Here is a 15,683-nt window from a genome sequence, read left to right as displayed (position 1 = left end):
TTAGTGCGGGTGTCAGAGGTTTTGGAGAGAAGGCAGGAGAATGGGGTTAGGAGGGAGAGATTGATCAGCCTTGATTGAATGATGAAGTAGTTGATGGGCCGAATGGCCTAATTCTACTATCATTTATGACCTTATGAAGCCTCGAGAAGGAAATGGATAAATATAGTGCAAGGAAGACAGTGGGGGTGATGTGGACCTGATCATTGTTATTGCAGGGAACCAGACATACATGATGGGCCAAATGGCCAGATTATTGTAACTGTATTTGAAGTCATTAAACCTATGTTGTCAATCCAAGAAATGTACCAATGGGTAAACAAGGTTGACACAAGATGCTGGAGTAACTTAGCGGGACAGGCAGCATCTCTGGATAGAAGGAATGGGTGATGCTTTGGGTCGAGACCCTTCTTCAGACTGAGTCATGGGAGAGGGAGACAGAGGGATATGGAAGGGTAAGGTGTGAAAACGAGAGCTCAAAGGAGACAAAGATCAAGGAAGATGTAGAATAGATCAAGGTGCTTGATTTGAAGTCACAGATGCTGGAATCTTGCATAGAACACACAGTGTTGAATGAACTCAGCAAGTCAGGCAGCATCTCTGTGGGATATAGATAGGTGACGTTTCAGGTCAGGACCCTTCTTCAGATCGAAGTGTCACCTCTTTGTCTTCCACAGGGCCTGTTCCTGTACTGTACTGTTCCATGTTCGATGTACAGGTCACAGGGAGAACGTGCAAACTCCACATAGACAGCACCCGAAGGCAGGATTGAACCTTTCTTCTTCTGTCGTATGTCTTTTAGACCTGCAACTCCGTTGAGGCGAGCCAGGCTAACATGACATCGTCCAGGTCACTCAGACCTGGTTCACCATTCAGTGGCCGGTGTCTGGGGCAACTGGTGACCCAGGATCGAACCCAGGGTTCTTTTACCCTTCAACAGCTTCATGAAATCCTTTTGCCGTGTAATTTAGTTTAGTTTAACAGAGATACCGTGGAAACAGACCCCTCGGCCCAGCAAGTCCGCACCAACCAGCGATCACCCGTTCACACTTGCTCTATCCTACACACTAGGGGCAATTTACAGAAGACAATTAGCCTACAAAGCCACACGTCTTTGAGATGTGGGAGGAAGCGGGAGCAGGGAGAACAAGCAATCTCCATATAGAAACATAGAAACATAGAAATTAGGTGCAGGAGTAGGCCATTCGGCCCTTCGAGCCTGCACCGCCATTCAATATGATCATGGCTGATCATCCAACTCAGTATCCCGTACCTGCCTTCTCTCCATACCCTCTGATCCCCTTAGCCACAAGGGCCACATCTAACTCCCTCTTAAATATAGCCAATGAACTGGCCTCGACTACCCTCTGTGGCAGGGAGTTCCAGAGATTCACCACTCTCTGTGTGAAAAAAGTTCTTCTCATCTCGGTTTTAAAGGATTTCCCCCTTATCCTTAAGCTGTGACCCCTTGTCCTGGACTTCCCCAACATCGGGAGCAATCTTCCTGCATCTAGCCTGTCCAACCCCTTAAGAATTTTGTAAGTTTCTATAAGATCCCCTCTCAATCTCCTAAATTCTAGAGAGTATAAACCAAGTCTATCCAGTCTTCATAAGACAGTCCTGACATCCCAGGAATCAGTCTGGTGAACCTTCTCTGCACTCCCTCTATGGCAATAATGTCCTTCCTCAGATTTGGAGACCAAAACTGTACGCAATACTCCAGGTGTGGTCTCACCAAGACCCTGTACAACTGCAGTAGAACCTCCCTGCTCCTATACTCAAATCCTTTTGCTATGAAAGCTAACATACCATTCGCTTTCTTCACTGCCTGCTGCACCTGCATGCCTACTTTCAATGACTGGTGTACCATGACACCCAGGTCTCGCTGCATCTCCCCTTTTCCTAGTCGGCCACCATTTAGATAATAGTCTGCTTTCCTGTTTTTGCCACCAAAATGAATAACCTCACATTTATCCACATTATACTGCATCTGCCAAACATTTGCCCACTCACCCAGCCTATCCAAGTCACCTTGCAGTCTCCTAGCATCCTCCTCACAGCTAACACTGCCCCCCAGCTTAGTGTCATCCGCAAACTTGGAGATATTGCCTTCAATTCCCTCATCCAGATCATTAATATATATTGTAAATAGCTGGGGTCCCAGCACTGAGCCTTGCGGTACCCCACTAGTCACTGCCTGCCATTGTGAAAAGGACCCGTTTACTCCTACTCTTTGCTTCCTGTTTGCCAGCCAGTTCTCTATCCACATCAATACTGAACCCCCAATGCCGTGTGCTTTAAGTTTGTAAACTAATCTCTTATGTGGGACCTTGTCGAAAGCCTTCTGGAAGTCCAGATACACCACATCCACTGGTTCTCCCCTATCCACGCTACTAGTTACATCCTCGAAAAATTCTATAAGATTCGTCAGACATGATTTACCTTTTGTAAATCCATGCTGACTTTGTCCAATGATTTCACCACTTTCCAAATGTGCTGCTATCCCATCTTTAATAACTGACTCTAGCAGCATCCCGCCGTCAGGATCAAACCCAAATCTCTTCAACACTTCCAGAAGTTCATGAAATCTTTTGATGTGTAGTTACTGCTGCAATGTGCAAAAAAAGCTATTGCATGCCCAGCCATACACCGGGGCTTAATTAATCCGCTTTGGGGAGTTGACTGAAGGTTAAACATAAGCAGAGAGATCAGCGGTAAATCTGTTCATCTTCCTTGGATTCTGCGATGGATTCTCCCGTGCTCATCTAAGAGAGGAGAATCTTTATCTAACCACTTCAGCAACTCTGACAGTGCAGTTCACCACAGTCTCTAATCGAGAGCCTATTTATATATGGCTCCAAGGTAGACAAAAGTGCTGGAGAAACTCAGCGGGTGCAGCAGCATCTATGGAGCGAAGGAAATAGGCAACGTTTCGGGACAAAACCCTTAAGGAAATAGGCAACGTTTCGGGCCGAAACCCTTAAGGGTTTCGGGCCGAAACGTTGCCTATTTCCTTCGCTCCATAGATGCTGCTGCACCCGCTGAGTTTCTCCAGCACTTTTCTCCAGTCTACCTTAGATTTTCCAGCATCTGCAGTTCCTTCTTAAACAATAAATATGGCTCCATGCATACAAAATCATGAGAGGAATAGACTGCGTAAAAGACTGCCCAGAGTAGGGGAATCGAGAACCAGAGGACATAGGTTTTAGGTGAGGAGGTTAGATATTATAGGAACCCGAGGGGTAACTTTTTCACACAAAGGGTGGAGGGTGCATGGAACGAGCTGCCAGAGGAGGTAGTTGAGGCTGGTACAATTACAAAGTCTAAGAAACATTTACATGTGGGAAGGAACTGCAGATGCTGGTTTAAACCGAAGATAGATACAAAATGATGGAGTAACTCAGCGGGACGGGCAGCATCTCCGGAGAGAAGGGATGGGTGGCATTACGGGTTTCGACCCTTCTTCAGCTGGGTCTCGACCCGAAGCGTCACCCATTCCTTCTCTCCAGAGATTCTGCCCGTCCCGCTGAGTTACTCCAGCAATTTGTATCTACCTTGAGAAACATTTCGACAGGTATATGGATAGGACAGGTTTAAAGGAATATGGGCCAAACGCAGGCAGGTGGGACTAGTGTAGATGGGACATGTTTGGTGCTGTGGGTAAGTTGGGCCGAATGGCCTGTTTCCATGCTGCATGACTCTATGACTATCTAAGAAACCGTTGTTTCACAAATGCAACCTTTATTTTGTGCCTATGTTTAGAACATTCTTTTCACAAGCCCCAAGGCCAATGTAGCAAGAAATTGTCCTATGAATAATGGGCCTTGCTCTCTTATTGCATCTTAACAGCTTCCCGTTATATTCGAGTAAGTCTTGCTCTCTGCGATTGTTTTAAAAGTCAAATTGCTAAAAGTAACCATGATTAAATTTTATTCTTTCCATTGTTATATTACTAGCTGCTTCATAAAAGTTTAAGACTGACAAGGTCAATGGAGGCCGGGATTGATAGAAGCCATTCAGCTTACTCATTCTTTCCTCAAAAGATGGACACAGAATGCTGGAGTAACTCAGCGGGACGGGCTGCATCTCTGGAGGGAAGGAATGGGTGACGTTTCAGGTTGAGACCCTTAGAAACATAGAACCATAGAAAATAGGTGCAGGAGGAGGCCATTCGGCCCTTCAAGCCTGCACCCCCATTCAATATGATCATGGCTGATCATCCAACTCAGTATCCTGTACCTGCCTTCTCTCCATACCCCCTGATCCCTTTAGCCACAAGGGCCACATCTAACTCCCTCTTAAATATAGCCAATGAACTGGCCTCAACTACTTTCTGTGGCAGAGGTCCTTCTGAGACTGAGACCCTTCTTCAGTCTCGACCCGAAACGTCACCAATTCCTTCTATCCAGTGATGCTGCTTGTCCCGCTGAGTTACTCCAGCATTCTTTGTTTATCTTCGATGTAAACCAGCATCTGCAGTTCCTTCCTGCACCTTCCCTCAAAATTGCTCTTTCTTATTCTTCTGATCTAGCTGTTTTTGTACAAGTCTGATCGGCCCATTACAATAGACAATAGACAATAGGTGCAGGATTAGGCCATTCGGCCCTTCGAGCCAGCACCGCCATTCAATGTGAACACGGCTGATCATCCACAATCAGATCCCCATTCCTGCCTTCTCCCCATATCCCCAGTGAGATTTTGTACGTATAGAGCCCAATCTAGCTCTCTCTTGAAAGTATCCAGAGAACCGGCCTCCACCGCCCCCTGAGGAAGAGAATTCCACACTCACAACTCTCTGTGAGAAAAAGTGTTTCCTCATCTCCGTTCTTTGGGGTGTGCGTGCAAACCAGAGCACCCAGAGAAAACCCACGGGGATAACGAGCAAACTCCACGCAGACAGCATCCGAGGTCAGGATAGAACCCGGGTCTCTGGCGCTGTGAGGCAGCGGCTGTACTAGCGGTGACATAGCCATACACGTCAATAATGCTTCTGTACAACGCAGACCCAAGTGAGAAGCCCCTCCCTACCACACTTGGCTGTAACGAACAAGCTACCGGATCATTCAAAGCAATTCCATGCAAATTGTTTGTTTGAGGCTTTTACAGAATAATTGGCGACAAATCACAAAGGTCCTCCAGACACTGTTAAAGTCCTTGTCCTCCTGCCTTCTCTTTCATCTCTGGTTCATAGTTCTGAAGACCGTCATGTCTTCATACTCCTGTGGGTGTGTCTCCCTGGAGCGATCTCCAGCCGGGGAGCTTGTATGTCCTCTGCACGTGTTTGGCTGTGGGTCTTCTGGCCCTCTGGATATCTCCTTGGTGATCAGCATGCCCTTGGACTTCATGTGAAAGCACAACAGCACCTGGAACAGATTTTAATCGCAGAGTCAGTGTAACCTGAACACTAATAAGTAAGTAAGTACGTTTATTGGCCAAGTATTCACATACAAGGAATTTGCCTTGGTGCTCCGCCCACAAGTAACAACATGACATACAATGACAGTTACGAATGACTCAGAAAACACTAAACATTAATAATAATAAAACATTCATGATAAAACACCATTGATCAAGCATGTGAACCAACAAAATACCAGATCAAAGGGAGGCTACAGATTTTTGGCTGTTGAGTAGAGCAACTACTCGTGGATAAAAACTGTTTTTATGTCTGGCTGTAGCAGCTTTGACAGCCCGGAGTCACCTTCCAGAGGGAAGTGATTCAAAGAGTTTGTGGCCAGGGTGAGAGGGGTTAGAGATGATCTTGCCCGCTCGCGTCCTGGCCCTTGCAGTGTACAGTTCATCAATGGAGGGAAGGTTGCAGCCAATAACCTTCTCTGCTGATCGGACGATTCGCTGCAGCCTCCAGGTTCAACATTCAACATGTTGAAAATCCAGCGGCGACCAGAACAAGGTACGACTATTTGGGCGACTACTCACGACCATTCAGGCTTCACCCCGCGACTTGCTGCCTGTACGGTCGTGAGTCGTCTCCTCAGTCGCCCAAATAGTCGTAGCGTCTTTCTGGTCGCCGCTGAATTTTCAACATGTTGAACATTTTCGGCGACCTGCAGTGAACTATGACGGGTGCCGACAGTCGCCGAAAAAGTTGTATAAGTGGGACAGGCCCATAACTTCAAGTAAACTTTGCTTTCCCTCTCTCTCCATCTCTCCCCCTTCCTGACCAGTCTGACTGTCCCCATGACTATCTTTCATCCCTGATTGCAAGATATAAGACGTATAAGATTTTCCATTCCTCTGTAAGCAAGATCTCTGTTCCCTGAGCTAATGATGGTCTATGCTACATTTCCCTTCATCTTCTTCTCTTTTGATTTCTTACACTTCCTTATCTCTGTGTCTCCCTCTCCCCTGACGCTCAGTCTGAAGAAGGGTCTCCACCTGAAACGTCACCCATTCCTTCTGGCAGGAGAATGGAGTTAGGAGGGAGAGATAGGTCAGCCATGATTGAAGGGCGGAGTAGACTTGATGGGCCGAATGGCCTAATTCCACTCTATGCCTTGTGACCTTATGACCTTAAGTCTTATGACCCTTTGCCTGCGTTTGCCCCATATCTCGGTAAATCTTTCCACATCCATGTCCAAGTGTCCTTTAAATGCTGTTATGGTACCTGCCTCAACTACCTTGGTGACACGGTGGCTGCCTTACAGCACCAGAGACCACAGGTTCGATCCTGACTACGGGTGCTGTCAGTACGGAGTTTGTATGTTCTCCAGATGACCATGTGGGTTTCCTCCAGGTGCTCTTGTTTCCTCCAACACTCCAAAGACGGGCAGGTTTGGTGGGTAATTTACCTGGGTAAAATTGTAAATTGCCTCTGGTGTGTGTAGGATAGTGCTATCACATGGGGCCATCACTGTTCGGCACAGACTCGGTGGGCCGAAGGGCCTGTTCACACACTGTATCTCTAAAGTCTTAAGTCTGAAGACTTGAACGTTAATTTTGCTCACAGAACAATGGGAAATCTTATACACGTGGGAATAACATTATTTACTCAATTATATATATGACTTTTTGTATTATTGCTACTCGCGTGTCGATGGGAATTATAGAATTCTCCAACTCTATAACTGGATTTTGATCTTTCTGACCAATAGGCTAATCTATATTTGGAAGAATATTACAGCATCTTTCAATATGCTATTGACTTGCTTGAAGCTCGGGGGATTAAAATAATCGAAAGACGAGGTGAAATGGATGTCACTCAGTTTGTGTCGGGGGAATTAAACCAGAGTGAAACGGGGAAAGTCATTGAGCATCAAAAATCCATACATTTGTAGATAAGCCCCGTGTCACTTAGAGTCAAAGAGTCATACAGCATGGAAACAGGCCCTTCGGCCCAACCTGCCCATGCCGACCATGATGTCCCATCTGAGCTGGTCCCATCTGCTCGTGTTCCTCAAAACCTTTCCTCTACCTGTACCTGTAAATGTTGTTATAGTAGAGTCATAGTCATAGAGTGATACAGTGTGGAAACAGGCCCTTCGGCCCAACTTGCCCACACCGGCCAACATGTCCCAGCTACACTAGTCCCACCTGCCTGTGTTTGGTCCATCTCCCTCCAAACGTGTCCTATCCATGTACCTGTCTAAGCGTTGGGATAGTCCCAGCCTCAACTACCTCCTCTGGCAGCTCGTTCCACACACCCACCACCATTTGTGTGAAAAAGTTACCCCTCAGATTCCTATTAAATCTTTTCCCCTTCACCTTAAACCTACTGTATGTCCTCTGGTCCTCGATTCTCCTACTCTGGGCAAGAGACTCTGAGCATCTACCCAATCTATTTATCTCATGATTTTATGCACTAACCCCTCAGGTTCCTATTTAATCTCCCCCCCCTCCCCCCCACACCTTAAACCCACCCTGGGAAAAAAAGTGGATTCACCCTGTTTGAACTCCCTCTGGACTGTCAAAGCTGTCACAGCCAGACATAAAAACAGTTTTTTCCCCACGAGCAAGTAGCTCTACTCAATAACCAACAATCTATAGCCTCCTCTTGCGCTGGAGTTTTATCTAATTCACATGTTTAATCGATAATGTTTTATTATTATGTTTAATGTTTTATGTGTCATTCCTAACTGTCACTGTATGACATGTTGTCACTTGCGGGCGGAGCACCAAGGCAAATTCCTTGTATGTGAATACTTGACCAATAAACTTATTCATTCATTCATTCATTTATTCATTCATTCTATTCCCCTCATGATTTTATACACCTCCGTTGGATCGCCCGTGTCTGGAAACTTATTAGACTCTGTCCGATCATTTCTGACCAAACATCCTTTATCATTATGTGCAGGAACTGGAGAAGGGTCTCGACCCGAAACGTCACCCATTCCTTCTCTCCAGAGATGCTGCCTGCCTGTCCCGCTGAGTTACTCCAGCTTTTTGTGTCTATCCTCCACCCTTTATCATTGTTTTGTAGTTTCTTCTGATACATTCAAAAGATCACGAGAAAATAGGAGCAACAGTCGGCCACTCAGCCCTTCTAGCCTGCCCCATCATTCAATATGATCATAACTGATTGATGCTGGCCTTAAATCTCCTCTCTGTGCCAGTTCTCCATAGCCCTCAACTTCTCGACCTTTCAATTAATAAATCCATCTCCATCTTGAATACAGCCCATAAATCTATCACTCCCAGTGGCAGTGAATGCAAGAGTTTCACTGTTCTCAGAGGGGGCGGCACGGTGGTGTAGCGGTGGAGTTGCAGCCTCACAGCTCCGGAGACCAGGGTTCGATCGTGACTACGTTCTCCCCGTGACCTGCGTGGGTTTTCCCCGGCTGCCCCGGTTTCCTCCCACATCCAACATCCCAAAGACGTGCAGGTTTGCTGGTTAATTGGCTTCGGTCAAATTGCCCCTAGAGTGTGTAGGATGCGAAACTGGGATAACACAAAACCCAAAAACTAGTGTGAACGAGCGATCGTTGGTCGGCACGGACTCGGTGGGCCGAAGGGCCTGTTTCCACGCTGTATCTCTTAAACTAAACCAATCAAAAAGTTTGACAACGCCGCACGAAAAGATCAATATCGGTGACTTTGTCAAAAAGTTACTTACAGCAAGAACTATCACAGCAATAGTAAGGACCATGCTGTAAATGGAAAGGGCAGGAATAATTATAGCTTGCTTCATCACCATGGGTGTCTTCAGAGCAAGGCATGAAGTTGACTCTGAAAAATAAATCACAAGAGATTTAAGCAACAGGGGAAAATCATTAGGTCTCAGAAAATCTGTGTACAATGAACTACCCCTGGTGTAGGTGGGCTGTGGAGAACCAGAGGAGAGCTGGCGAGTATCTGAGTTTAATTTAATTTAGTTTAGATTAGAGGTAGCCAGCAAAATGGAACCCTGAATCAGTTGAGTTTAGTTCATAACAAGAGCATAGAAACATAGAAACATAGAAATTAGGTGCAGGAGTAGGCCATTCGGCCCTTCGAGCCTGCACCGCCATTCAATATGATCATGGCTGATCATCCAACTCAGTATCCCGTACCTGCCTTCTCTCCATACCCTCTGATCCCCTTAGCCACAAGGGCCACATCTAACTCCCTCTTAAATATAGCCAATGAACTGGCCTCGACTACCCTCTGTGGCAGGGAGTTCCAGAGATTCACCACTCTCTGTGTGAAAAAAGTTCTTCTCATCTCGGTTTTAAAGGATTTCCCCCTTATCCTTAAGCTGTGACCCCTTGTCCTGGACTTCCCCAACATCGGGAGCAATCTTCCTGCATCTAGCCTGTCCAACCCCTTAAGAATGAGGAGAGGATCAAAGAGGTCCTTCTGCAGTTGTACAGGGCCCTGGTGAGACCACACCTGGAGTATTTTGTGCAGTTTTGGTCTCCAGATTTTAGGAAGGACATTCTTGCTATTGAGGGAGTGCAGCGTATCCCAAGATGACAGGACTGTCATAAGTTGATAGAATGGAGCGGCTGGGCTTGTACACTCTGGAGTTTAGAAGGATGAGAGGGAATCTTATTGAAACATGTGATTATTAAGGGTTTGGACACGCTAGAGGCAGGAAACATGTTCCAGATGTTGGGGGAGTCCAGAACCAGAGGCCACAGTTTAAGAATAAGGAGTAAGCCATTTAAAACAAAGATGAGGAAAAACTTTTTCACCCAGAGAGTTGTGAATCTGTGGAATTCTCTGCCTCAGGAGGCGGTGGAGGCCGGTTCTCTGGATGCTTTCAAGAGAGAGTTAGATAGAACTCTTAGAAATAGTGGAGTCAGGGGATATGGGGAGAAGGCAGGAACGGGGTACTGATTGGGGATGATCAGCCATGATCACATTGAATGGCGGTGCTGGCTCGAAGGGCCGAATGGCCTACTCCTGCACCTATTATTTCTTGTCTATTGTTTATTATTGTCATGTGTCTGAGGTACAGTGAAAAGCACTTTTTTTTGCGTGCTATCCAGTCAGCGGAAAGACTATACATGATTATAATCGAGCCGTCCACAGTGTACAGATGCAGGATAAAGGGAATAATGTTTAGTGCAAGGTAAAGTCCAGTTAAAGACAGTCTGAAGGTCTCCAATGAGATAGATGGGAGGTCAGGTACTCTCTACTAACGAAATGGTTCATTTGCCTCATAACAGCCGGGAAGATACTGTCCCTGAATCTGGAGGTGTGAGTTTTCACACTTCTGTACCTCTTGCCCGATGGGAGAGGGGAGAAGAGGGAGTGGGTGAGACTTGTCCTTGATGATGCTGCTGGCCTTGCCGAGGCAGCTTGAAGGTAATGAATAGGCCAAATGACCTTCCTTGTTTCTACTTTAAAAAACATACCCCTTCAGCTTTATTCCCCCCCCCCCCACCCCACCATCAGTCTGAAGATGGGTTCCAACCAAAACAGTCACCTATTCATGTTCTCCACAGATGCTGCCTGACCCGCTGAGTAACTCCAGCACTTTGTGTCTTTTTTCCACCTGTCACTTTCCTAGCTTTGTCCTGCCCCCACCTTTAATTCCAGCGTTCCACCCCTACTGCAATCAGTCTGACGCGGGGCCTCATTGAAGCATTCCGAATAGTGGTGGGCCTGGATAGAGTGGACGAGGAGAGTACGTTTCCACTAGTGGGAGAGCCTCGGACCAGAGGTCACATCCTCAGAATTAAAGGGCGCTCTTTTAGAAAGGAGGTGAGGAGGAACTTCTTTAGTCAGAGGGAAGTTAATCTGTGGAACTCATTGCCACAGACGGCTGTGGAGGCCACGTCAGTGGATATTTTTAAGGCAGAGATAGACAGATTCTTGATTAGAACGAGTGTCGAGGGTTGTGGTGAGAAGGTAGGAAAATGGGATTAGGAGGCAGAGATCAGACATGATTGAATGGCAGAGTAGACTCGATGGGCCGAATGGCCTAATTCTACTGCTATAACTTGTTAAACTTGTCATTGGGTATATTCAAAGGGTAGATTGATAGGTTCTTGATTAGTACGGCTGTCATGGGTTATGGTGAGCAGACGGGCGAACGAGGTTTGAGAGGGAAAGATAGATCAGTCATGGGGGAATGGACTCGATGAGCTGAATGGCCTAACTCTGCTGCTATGTCCTGTGGTCTTATGGTCTTACGAAACGTCGTCAAATCCGTGTCCTCCAGAGATGCTGCCCGGCCCGCTGAGTTACTCCAGTACTGTGGCCGAACAAGGAGAGGGATGATGGATCGCTGGCCAACGTAAGGATGTGGGTTGTGGCGATGGCTGGAGGCCGTGCAGCAGCCTAGGGCTCGCCTGGATCGGAGGCCGCTCCGAGAGACCAAGCTCGCCGGCCGGACGCGGCCTGCAGCGGCTTCGTTTGGCCAGGCCCACCCTGCAACGTCGCCACGGCAACGGGCCTTCATGGCCAGCTGCACTTAAAGCAACTTGGACTTTGAAAATGATGCCACAACCTGGTCTCAGTGGACTATTTCTAAGGGTCTGAAGAAGGGTCTCGACCCGAAACGTCACCCATTCCTTCTCTCCAGAGATGCTGCCTGTCCCGCTGAGTTACTCCAGCATTTTGTGTCTATCTTTGATTTAAAGCAGCACGTTCCTACACATTTCTATACACAAGATTATGCTTATGTATAGTAATACTTTATTGAACTGTATTTTCAGTAAAAATAACAATAAAAAAACATTGATTTTGTTTTTGTTTTATTTTTAATTCTAGTATTCTAGTAATTCTATTTAATTCTAGTAATCCCACATTCCCAATGTTGGGGGAGTCCAGAACCAGGGGTCACAGTTTAAGAATAAGGGGTAGGCCATTTAGGACTGAGATGAGGAAAACCTCTCACCCAGAGAGTTGTGAATCTGTGGAATTCTCTGCCACAGAAGGCAGTGGAGGCCAATTCTCTGGATATATAGCTCGATATAATTCGATATAGCTCTTAGGGCTAATGGAACCAAGGGATATGGGGAGAAAGCAGGAACGGGGTACTGATTTTGGATGATCAGCCATGATCATATAGTGGTGCTGACTGGAAGGGCCGAATGGCCAACCTGCACCTATTTTCTATGTTTCTATGTGGGGCAAAGTGTCAGTGTATCTCTAAAACCAAAGCTAAATCAAAGTTTTTTTATTGTATGGTGAAAAATGTTCCCCATGTTGGGGGAGTCCAGAACCAAAAGCCGAATGACCTACTCCTGTGCTATGTTTCTATGTTTCTATGAAAGGCTGTTGGAGCGGTGCCCGATCCAGGCGAGGCCCAGGCTTCTGCAGGGCCTCCAGCCGTTACCTCGACCCAGCTTGGCCACGAGGCACCTCTGCTGCCCGAACAAATCCCGCCTCTGCTCACCTTCCACGTGTAACCTGGTGCCGTTGCCGAGTTGGCTGACGAGGGGCGGTGGCAGTGGGATGGACACTTCGCAGGTGTAAACGCCAGCGTCGGTCAGTGTCAAGTTGCTGATGACCAGGATGCGGTAGTGGTTGGAATGGCCGCCGTGCAGGTAGAGGCGCCCGCCACGGGGAGACCCGGACTCCCTCAAGTTGGCCAGGGCGTTCTGCGGCGAGGGTTCACCCTTGTACCAGTAGACGTCCACCTGGGCTGGGATCTGGCCTTCGTAGTGCGCGCCACACGCCACCATCACCGTCCTCCCCACCGACGAGGTGACTTCCCCGGGATGTTGCCGAACCGATAACGTGCCCTGGTAACCTGCAAAACACAACCCTGAGTCGTGCGTAGCAAGGAACCGCAGATGCTGGTTTAAACCGAAGCGGTAGAGCATGGCCAGTATGGACAGGATGGGCTGAAGGGCCTGGTTCTACGTTGTGTTACTCTCCAACCTCCAGTAATAGCAAGGGCGGCACGGTGGCGCAGGGGGTAGAGTTTCTGCCACAAAGCGCCGGAGACCCAGGTTCGATCCTGAGCACGGGCGCTGTCTGTACTGAGTTTGTACGTTCTCCCTGTGACCTGCGTGGGTTTTCTCCGGGTGCTCCGGCTTCTCCCCGCATTCCAAAGGACGTGCAGGTTTGTAGGTTAATTGACTTTAGTAAAAATTGCAAAATTGTCCCTAGTGAGTGTGGGATAGTGTTAGTGTGCATGAATCGCTGGTCGGCATGGACTCGATGGGCAGAAGGGCCTGTTTCCGTGCTGCAACTAAACTAAACTAAAAGCTGGAGTAAATCAGCGGGTTGCTGGAGAAAAGGAATAAGTGATGTTCCGGGATGAAACCCTTCTTCAGACTGAGAGTCAGGGGAGAGGGAAACGAGAGATATGGCCCCACCGCCCCATCTACCTGCAAAGCCAGTCGTTGGATTAGTTTCACTTTGAGTTCCACTGTCTGTATAACCACACAGCCAACAATGGACCATTGTGGGCTCTACATTTCCTTGGTTAATGCTGTTTCTGCATAGCTTCCATTCATTGTTCCCCACGTGTACTTATTTGTCTGACTGATGAAGAGCCCTCTTTATGCTTTAGATTTTAGAGATTGTTCAACAGAGAGTTGGATAGAGCTCTTAGGTCTAACGGAATCAAGGGATATGGGGAGAAAGCAGGTACGGGGTACTGATTCTGGATGATCAGCCATGATCATATTGAATGGCGGTGCTGGCTGGAAGGGCCGAATGGCCTCCTCCTGCACCTATTGTCTTTGTTTCTCTGTTTCTATTCGGCGTGGAATCCGTCCCTTCGGCTCACCGAGTCCGCGCTGACCGGCGATCTCCCCACACACTGGCACTATCCTACACACTGGAGACAATTTACAATTTTTACCGAAGCCAATTAACCTACAAACCTGTAGGTCTTTGGAGTGTGGGAGGAAACCGGAGCACCTGGAGAAAACCCACGCAGGTCACGGGGAGAACGTACAAACTCTATACGGACAGCACCTTCAGTCGGGATCGAACCCGGGTCTCTGGCACTGAAAGGCAGCAACTCTACCGCTGCGCCACCGTGTGCCCCAAAACATCACTAAAAAAGGGTCGGGACTCGAAACGGTACCTCTCCATGTTCTCCAGAGATGCTGCCTGACCTGCTGAGTTGCTCCAGCACTTTGTGTCAACTAGCCTGCTTCTGAAATTCCATTCCATCAAAGGTGATGCGTTAAAGGTATAAGCTGGGAAGGTACTCTTTCACCAATGCCGCCAGTGAAAATATAATTTCTTATTATTGATCTTTAACTCTTGTCTGCTTGGTTTTGTCATGAATTTGTGGAGACAGGGAAAAATGTGATTAAACGGCTCGACGAAACCGAGCGTTTTTCAAGAGTAATCAGAATGTTCCCTGTGGAATAATGAAAGTGTTGCTTGCCAATCGAAAATAAAAATACATTAGTTACTCCACGAGGAATATGCCCAGGATTTGTTTAGAGATACAGCGTGGAAACGGGCCCATCGGCCCACCAAGTCCGCGCCGACCAGCGATCCCCACACATTAACACTATCCTACACACACACTAGGGACAATTTACAATTTTACCAAAGGCCAATTAACCTACGAACCTGTACATCATTGGAGTGTGTTGGCAGTGTGAACTGTGAAGAGGATGCTATGAGGATGCAGGGTGATTTGGACAGGTTGGGTGACGAGAGGAGTTGAGTATATGAGCAAAGAGGTCCTTCTGCAGTTGTACAGAGCCATGGTGAGACCACACCTGGAGTATTGTGTGCAGTCTTGGTCTCCTAATTTGAGGAAGGACATTCTTGCTATTGAGGGAGTGCAGCGTAGGTTCACGAGGTTAATTCCCGGGATGACGGGACTGTCATATGATGAAAGAATGGAGCGCATGGGCTTGTACACTCTGGAATTTGGCAGGATGAGAGGGGAACTTATAGAAGCATATACAATTATTAAGGGATTGGACACGCTAGATGCAGGAAACATGTTCCTGATATTGGGGGATTCCAGAAACAGGGGCCACAGTTTAAGAATAAGGGGTTTAGAACATTTAGAACTGAGATGAGGAAAAACCTTTTTCACACAGAGAGTTGTGACATTGTGGAATTCTCTGCCTCAGAAGGCAGTGGAGGCCGATTTATTGGATGCATTCAAAAGAGAGTTAGATAGAGCTCTTAGGGCTAACGGATTCAAGGGATATGGGGAGAAGGCAGGAACGGGGTACTGATTGTGGATGATCAGCCATGATGACATTAAATGGCGGTGCCGGCTTGAAGGGCCGAATGGCCTACTCCTGCACCTATTGTCTATGTATCTACAGTATGTATCTAAACCGGAACACCCGGAGAAAACACCA

The 15,683-nt window shown here is 47.3% G+C and overlaps 1 long non-coding RNA gene across 1 annotated transcript in view; it reads left to right on the top strand.

The window, feature by feature from the left end:
• Positions 1-779: 779 nt before the first annotated feature.
• The window catches only part of LOC116974659, a 28,842-nt gene continuing 13,938 nt past the window's right edge, over positions 780-15,683 (top strand). The window contains exon 1 of the long non-coding RNA XR_004412410.1: positions 780-895. This is a non-coding gene — a long non-coding RNA (uncharacterized LOC116974659). The remainder of the gene's footprint in view (positions 896-15,683) is intronic.

Source organism: Amblyraja radiata, chromosome 6 (genome assembly GCF_010909765.2).
Source record: "Amblyraja radiata isolate CabotCenter1 chromosome 6, sAmbRad1.1.pri, whole genome shotgun sequence".
Classification (NCBI taxonomy): domain Eukaryota; kingdom Metazoa; phylum Chordata; class Chondrichthyes; order Rajiformes; family Rajidae; genus Amblyraja; species Amblyraja radiata.
This window is presented reverse-complemented; position numbering and strand designations above follow the sequence as displayed.